The 7,868-nt window shown below is 40.5% G+C and overlaps 1 non-coding gene across 1 annotated transcript; it reads left to right on the top strand.

Moving 5' to 3' along the window:
* The first annotated feature begins 2,344 nt into the window (after positions 1-2,344).
* Positions 2,345-2,416, top strand: trnae-uuc (transfer RNA glutamic acid (anticodon UUC)). The gene has a single exon. It is a non-coding gene; the product is annotated as a tRNA-Glu (tRNA).
* Positions 2,417-7,868: the final 5,452 nt, after the last annotated feature.

The raw sequence follows: 7,868 nt of genomic DNA, 5'->3' as shown, positions 1-7,868 counted from the left end.
CCTGGGCATGGAATTCACCAGAGCTGCACAGGTTGCTACTGGAATCCTCTTCCACTCCTCCATGATGACATCACGGAGCTGGTGGATGTTAGACACCTTGAACTCCTCCACCTTCCACTTGAGGATGCGCCACAGGTGCTCAATTGGGTTTAGTCCATCACCTTTACCTTCAGCTTCCTCAGCAAGGCAGTTGTCATCTTGGAGGTTGTGTTTGGGGTCGTTATCCTGTTGGAAAACTGCCATGAGGCCCAGTTTTCGAAGGGAGGGGATCATGCTCTGTTTCAGAATGTCACTGTACATGTTGGAATTCATGTTTCCCTCAATGAACTGCAGCTCCCAAGTGCCAGCAACACTCATGCAGCCCAAGACCATGATGCTACCACCACCATGCTTGACTGTAGGCAAGATACAGTTGTCTTGGTACTCCTCACCAGGGCGCCGCCACACATGCTGGACACCATCTGAGCCAAACAAGTTTATCTTGGTCTCGTCAGACCACAGGGCATTCCAGTAATCCATGTTCTTGGACTGCTTGTCTTCAGCAAACTGTTTGCGGGCTTTCTTGTGCGTCAGCTTCCTTCTGGGATGACGACCATGCAGACCGAGTTGATGCAGTGTGCGGCGTATGGTCTGAGCACTGACAGGCTGACCTCCCACGTCTTCAACCTCTGCAGCAATGCTGGCAGCACTCATGTGTCTATTTTTTAAAGCCAACCTCTGGATATGACGCCGAACACGTGGACTCAACTTCTTTGGTCGACCCTGGCGAAGCCTGTTCCGAGTGGAACCTGTCCTGGAAAACCGCTGTATGACCTTGGCCACCATGCTGTAGCTCAGTTTCAGGGTGTTAGCAATCTTCTTATAGCCCAGGCCATCTTTGTGGAGAGCAACAATTCTATTTCTCACATCCTCAGAGAGTTCTTTGCCATGAGGTGCCATGTTGAATATCCAGTGGCCAGTATGAGAGAATTGTACCCAAAACACCAAATTTAACAGCCCTGCTCCCCATTTACACCTGGGACCTTGACACATGACACCAGGGAGGGACAACGACACATTTGGGCACAATTTGGACGTGTTCACTGTGGGGTGTACTGACTTATGTTGCCAGCTATTTAGACATTAATGGCTGTGTGTTGAGTTATTTTCAGAAGACAGTAAATCTACACTGCTATACAAGCTGTACACTGACTACTCTAAGTTATATCCAAGTTTCATGTCTATAGTGTTGTCCCATGAAAAGATATAATGAAATATTTGCAGAAATGTGAGGGGTGTACTCACTTTTGTGATACACTGTATATGACACTGTGACACTGACATGGTGGTGGTGTGTTAGTGTGTGTTGTGCTGGTATAAGTGGATCAGACACAGCAGTGCTGATGGAGTTTTCAAACACCTCACTGTCACTGCTGGACTGAAAATAGTCCACCAACCAAAAGTATATCCAGCCAACAGCGCCCCATGGACAGCATCCTGTGACCTGATTAAGGTCTAGAAGATGACCAACTCAAACAGCAGCAATAGATGAGCGATCGTCTCTTACTTTACATCTACAAGGTGGACCAAATAGATAGTGTCTAATAAAGTGGACAGTGAGTGGACACAGTATTTAAAAACTCCAGCAGCGCTGCTGCGTCTGATCCGCTCATACCAGCACAACACACACTAACACACCACCACCATGTCATTGTCACTGCAGTGCTGAGAATGATCCACCACCTAAATAATACCTGCTCTGTGGTGGTCCTGGGAGAGTCCTGACCATTGAAGAACAGCATGAAAGGGGGCTAACAAAGCATACAGAGAAACAGATGGACTACAGTCAGTAATTGTAGAACTACAAAGTGCTTCTATATGGTAAGTGGAGCTGATAAAATGGACAGTGAATGTAGAAACAATGAGGTGGTTTTAATGTTATGGCTGATCGGTGTATGTGCTAACTTGAGTTGACTTAGCAAGATCACAAAATCACTTGTACTTTATAAATAATCACGCTTAAGCTATAATGCATAATTCTTTAAAGGCTATTTTGTGTGATACTGATAGCATAGTCTACACATAACGTGTTTAAATATAAGTCCGATGTTTTGGTGAAAATGTAAACAACTAGCTAGCGTCAGTAAAAGTTTTTTGAGGAAGTGTGTTTACACTAGAATGAGATGAATATAGATTAAAAGCTACCACCATTTTGCGTTCTTGTTTAACATTTATTCTGATTTGGATGACTTCATTCGAATTTATTCTGCTTTATGAAGAATATTTAAATAGTATTTCTAAAACGAAGCGAATATGGTATTGCGTTGTATGAATGTAAGCCATAGAGACTACGCTATTATCAACCTCCCATATGGTCTAGCGGTTAGGATTCCTGGTTTTCACCCAGGCGGCCCGGGTTCGACTCCCGGTATGGGAAGCAGTGTTTTTTTTTCCTGTGTCTACAAATCTGTTATATTTTATTTGTACTCGTAAATTGTACTTACAATTCCTTATAAATTTGGCTTTTTATTTACTATATTATACATATATACATTATAATTTTACTACCAAGCAGGGGAGCCAGGGGGTGGCCAGTGGTGGCCATGGCCACCATAAAGTAATCTTCGGCCACCCCTCTGGCCCCCCCACCACCGCTTTGCCGGCAATTTTTTTTGCGGAAGCATTTCTGCACGCGGGAGCAGCGCACCTTAAATAAGTAGTTCTTCATCAAAACAGTGCAGTAATACACTCAACATAAATGTCAACCACCAACACTATTACAGAAGTACAGTAGTACTATTTAGTAGTATTCGTGGCGCGCTACGAGTAAAAGCGCCAGCTGGCTCTGCGCATTCCAGTGTTGCCAGATTGGGCGATTATCCGCCAAATTGGGCGAATTTTGTTGGAAAACAATTTAATAGCAGGTAAATAACACTTATATTTAAAATAAAATCTTCTGTTTTAAGAAGCTCCAGCATTGTAGAAGGCTATTAAAAGTAAAGTTAATTTTCAATGCTGATTTGGCTTAATAGTGTTGGTCAGTCTGTATCATATTCTTGAAAGAAAATTAAAATTAGTTCTCCATGCATTCACACTAGCATGTTCTGGGATTCAATTGAGTCATCAGTACACACAAGTTGGGAGCCAAATGATAAAGTATTGCAAAGGAATATCTTTGAAATTCTTCCTCATAATGTTAAGGTTGCTATGTTTTGTTTTTACACTTGTCAAAGAAAATGAAGAGAAAAAAAGCTTATTATTAGTATGCAGGTCTTCGTGATGTAATTCTACATGGCACTCACTGTCTGTATAGGTAAATGAATGAGTGACCACATAAAAAAAGTATCAGTTTCTGTGCCACCCCTGTGTGAGCAATGGTCTCAGTCTGGCCACCCCTGTGAAAATTGTCTGGCTCCGCCACTGCTACCAAGTAGCTGATCCACTTCATATGCCAATATACAAAACAGGTCTATGTCCCCAGTGACAGCAACAGACAGACAATTAGAACTAAGCAACTTAGTTGGCTGTTAATACTGCAACGTCCCAGCCATGCTCCCCCATGGAGCAGTCTACTACCTCATGTTTCTTATTTTCACATACATACATATTTCATTCATGCACATATATAAGCATTGCACTGTCACTCTTGAACTGTTGAGTATCAATGAACTAGTACTATCAATGACTAGTAATTGGAAGGTTGCTAGTTCAAGCCCCATTTCTACCAGATTTCTGCTGGTGGGCCCTTAACACTCACTTGCTTAGACTGTATATGAAATACAGTCTGATCAATTAGGGGTTAAGGCAAGTTCCTCAGTCCACTTGCAATACGTTTTATTGTTCCTGTTTGACATAATTTTTTGCATGTGTAAGCTTATAGTGTTACACCAGTGACACTGATGTAGTGTGGTCAGAGTCCTTTCTGTGCGAGTTTCCTTCTACAGTCAAATTGGAGATACAAAATTGTCCATGACTGTGTTTGACATTAAATACTTAAAGTAATGAATCTTGTGTAACTAGTAAAACATGAAAATCCGAATAAATTAATTATTAATATGAATTAAAAATGTGGTTGCAGCCTTGTATTTATTCTTAAACATAATACGATAATAATAACATAATACGATTAATGTTCAAAATACAAACGGCAGCAGGACGTCATAGTAGTAGGCCTAGAATTGTTGCTGTCGCGTAGCAACATGGATAAGAACTTGAGTTTGATTTTAGACCTACTTCTGTGTCACTTACTCCTGAAACTTTACCAAAAACTGCTAAAGGTAGATTAAGGAGAAACACACTTATTTACATTTTCACAGTTGTCACTGCATTGGTGACCCATCAGTAGTATAATTTGCGAACCGGACCCTAAACATAAACACTTGGTCAAACCGGTACACGAATATGAATGGCAAAATGCAGTGCTTAAATAAGTATGTATGTACAAATTAGAAACATGAGGTAGTAGAAAGCTCCATTTACTTAGGTTTATTAAAAAAAAGTTGACTACAGTTTATTTTTATCAGGGAGCATTTGGGTCTATGGTGTATTATTTTCTTGGTGTGTACTGTATATAAGGCAGTGTGTGCACTGTAAGGGCAGTGATAGCTCAGTGGTTAAGGTACTGGACTAGTAAACAGAAGGTTGCCGGTTCAAGCCCCGCCACCACCAAGTTGCCACTGTTGGGTCCCTAAGCAAGGCCCTTAACCCTCAATTGCTCATCGTGTTCAGATCATTGTGTAAGTCGCTTTGGATAAAAGCGTCTGCTAAATGCTGAAAATGTAAATGTATATAGAATAGGCTCCAGATTCACAATGACCCTGATCAGGATTTAAAAGATAAATAATAAATAACACTTTAGTTTGTACAACCCCAAATCAGAAGAAGTTGGGACAGTATGGAAAATGCAAATAAAATATTTTGACTTTTATTTGATTGCAGACAGTTTGATACTTAATGTTTTTGAAGATATTTCATTAAAAAAACCTCCATTCCTGCATTTTAGGCCTGCAACACATTCCAAAAAAAGTTGGAACAAAAGCAATTTAAGGCTAGCAATGAGATAAAAAAAAAACTAAATAATGATGTGATTCCAAACAGATGATATCAACAGGTGATATTAATCACCGTTTGGTACAAAAGCAGCATCCAGGAAAGGCTGAGTCTTTGATGTGCAAAGATGATGTGTGAGAAAATGATTGAAATGTTTAAAAACAATGTACCTCAAAGAAAGATTGGAAGGGATTTGCATATTTCTCCCTCTACAGTGCATAATATCAATAAATGATTCAAGGAATTGGGAGGAATTTCAGTGTATAAAGACCAAGGGCGCAAACTTAAGCTGAACGCCTGTGATCTTCGATCCCTCAAAAGGCACTGCATCAAGAACCGCCACTCAACAATATCAGATTTATTCCACTTAAATATCAGACAAATGGCACTTAAAACTTTACTGTGCAAAAAAGAAGCCTTATGTTAACCATGTCCAGAAGCGGCGTCGACTTCTCTGAGCTTGGAGGCATCTAGAATGGACCAGATCAGATGAATCAGCATTCCAGGTGGTTTTGAAAAAAGAAAGGATGCCGTGTGCTCCGGATCAAAGACGAAAAGGACCATTCAGACTGTTATCAGCAACAAGTCCAAAAGCCAGGGTCTGTCATGGTATGGGGCTGTGTCAGTGCCCTTGGCAAAGATAATGTACACTTCTGTGATGGCAGCATGAATGCAGAAAAGACACATCTTTAGGCGTGTTTGCAGGAAGAATGGGACAAAATAAAACCTGAAACAGTAAATCACTTGGTATCCACATTACAAAGTGGTAAATGCTTTACTGTCCCAACTTCTTTTGGAATGTATTGCAGGCCTAAAATGCAGGAATGGATGTTTATTAATAAATTAAATGAAGTTGTGCAGACACAACATAAAATATGTCAGGTTTATCCTGTCTGCAATGCAATATAAGTCAAAGTAAATGTAAGAAACTCTGTGTTTTTTTATTTATTGTTATTTGCATTTTCCATGCTGTCCCAACTTTTTCTGAAAACGGAATTGAAACAGAGCAATTTTCAGACTTTTAAACTGGGAGTAAAGTAGGTGGTTAAATTTTTTGAGGGAACTGGGGTTGCTTGATGGGGTGAATAAATGCTTAATGGCGAGGTTAATGTGCGGCGTTACCCTTTAGTGCTCCTTAGATCTGCGGTCATGGAGTAAAAATGAGTGTATGAGTAAGTGAATCAGTGTATGAGAGAGTGAGAGAGTAGTTCTCGCTGACTGAAGCTTGGTCAGTGTGTTCTGAGGGAAAATGTGAGTGCTCGGAATTCCCCCACGTCATCTTGTAACGAGAACAGTGGAACGGAACGACAGGCACGGTGCAGAAGCGCAACTGCACTGACTGGCACCACCTACAGCGAAACAAACCGACCGGACAGTCCAGAAAGCGGTCAGCGGATGCTAGAGACATGGAAGATATGTCTCAAAACTCAGGAGTGGATTCATTAAACTGGGTATTGGAGATATGTTAATGTGAGACCTGGATCGGACCGTTGATCGCTATTTAATCGCGCATCTGGACGAAAAGCGTGAGTATTTTTCTAACTTAAGTTTGTTGTGAGGACATAAACAACACAGATTCACACTGTTTCTTCCTAACACTACTTTATAGAGACTTTAATGGTTACATTGTTGTTTTTGTGACTGTCAAAACAACTGAAACTATTAGTCAACCACCATATCAGTCAAAACTACTAGAAAAACTACTGTTATAAAACGGATAGTTCCGGTCCTAACATCTGATTGGCTGAGCCGCGTTCGAAGCCGTTGCAAAATCCCCGATATACGCACACCTATGACCACCTCAGATCATTCCATTAATTAATACGCCACTGAAAAGAAAAAGTACAAACTTGGTTGAACACTATTTTAAGTCATGTACTATACATGGAAATGTCCAGATTAATATAATCAGTTATCCTAATCATTAAGCGGGTGTTTTGTCCAAGTAATACTGTGTTTATTGCGAATGTTATTTTCGCCCTCATGTTGCCTAGCAACACTGTTAACGGACTACCTGATTTCGCGGAAGAATGCTTTTTGTAAGTGTTTTTGTAAAGAAAAACATTTATAAATTGAACATTGTTGTATTTTATTATATTTTATGTTGACTGCCGTTTTATAAAAGCAATAAGCCACTCGAGACCGTGCGTTACTGCTATGTGCGTTACGTACTTCGCTTCGCGTCGAGCCAAAACATCCTTCCCCGTGATAAAATCGCAGTAACGCACGGTCTCTCGTGGCTTATTGCTTTATTATATACCGTAGTACAGTTTGTTTACTATTCTTGTTATTTATTTTGTTTATTTTTGTACATTCATTTTGTACAGTCCTGGCATGTGTGGCGTGTGATCGCATTAAGTAAAAGCTGCGTGTCCTCATGTGAGAGCAAGTCTAGTCACAAGAGCCTTCAGGCTGCAGCCCTAGAAGATGGCATTGCATGCATGGCTTCCTTGTGAGCTGCTCAGTGTTAGAATGTCTTATATCCTACAGAACATCTGTATTAAAGTGTACACAGAATAAGTCATTCAGTTGCTTTATCCTGGTAATGATTACCCAAAACAGTGATCTACTGTACTGTAGTACAGTAAAGAGTAGGCATCTTGGACAGGATTGTAGTACACTGATCAGCCATAACATTAAAACCACCTCCTTGTTTCTACACTCACTGTCCATTTTATCAGCTCCACTTACCATATAGAAGCACTTTGTAGTTCCACAATTACTGACTGTAGTCTAAATGTTTCTCTTCATACTATTTTAGCCTGCTTTCACCCTGTTCTTCAATAGGCAGGACCCCCACAGGACCACTACAGAGCAGGTATTATTTGGGTGGTGGATCA

This window comes from Trichomycterus rosablanca, chromosome 8, assembly GCF_030014385.1.
Source record: "Trichomycterus rosablanca isolate fTriRos1 chromosome 8, fTriRos1.hap1, whole genome shotgun sequence".
Lineage (NCBI taxonomy): Eukaryota > Metazoa > Chordata > Actinopteri > Siluriformes > Trichomycteridae > Trichomycterus > Trichomycterus rosablanca.
Note: the sequence above shows the minus strand (reverse complement) of the source record. Positions and strands in the feature narration are given on the sequence as shown.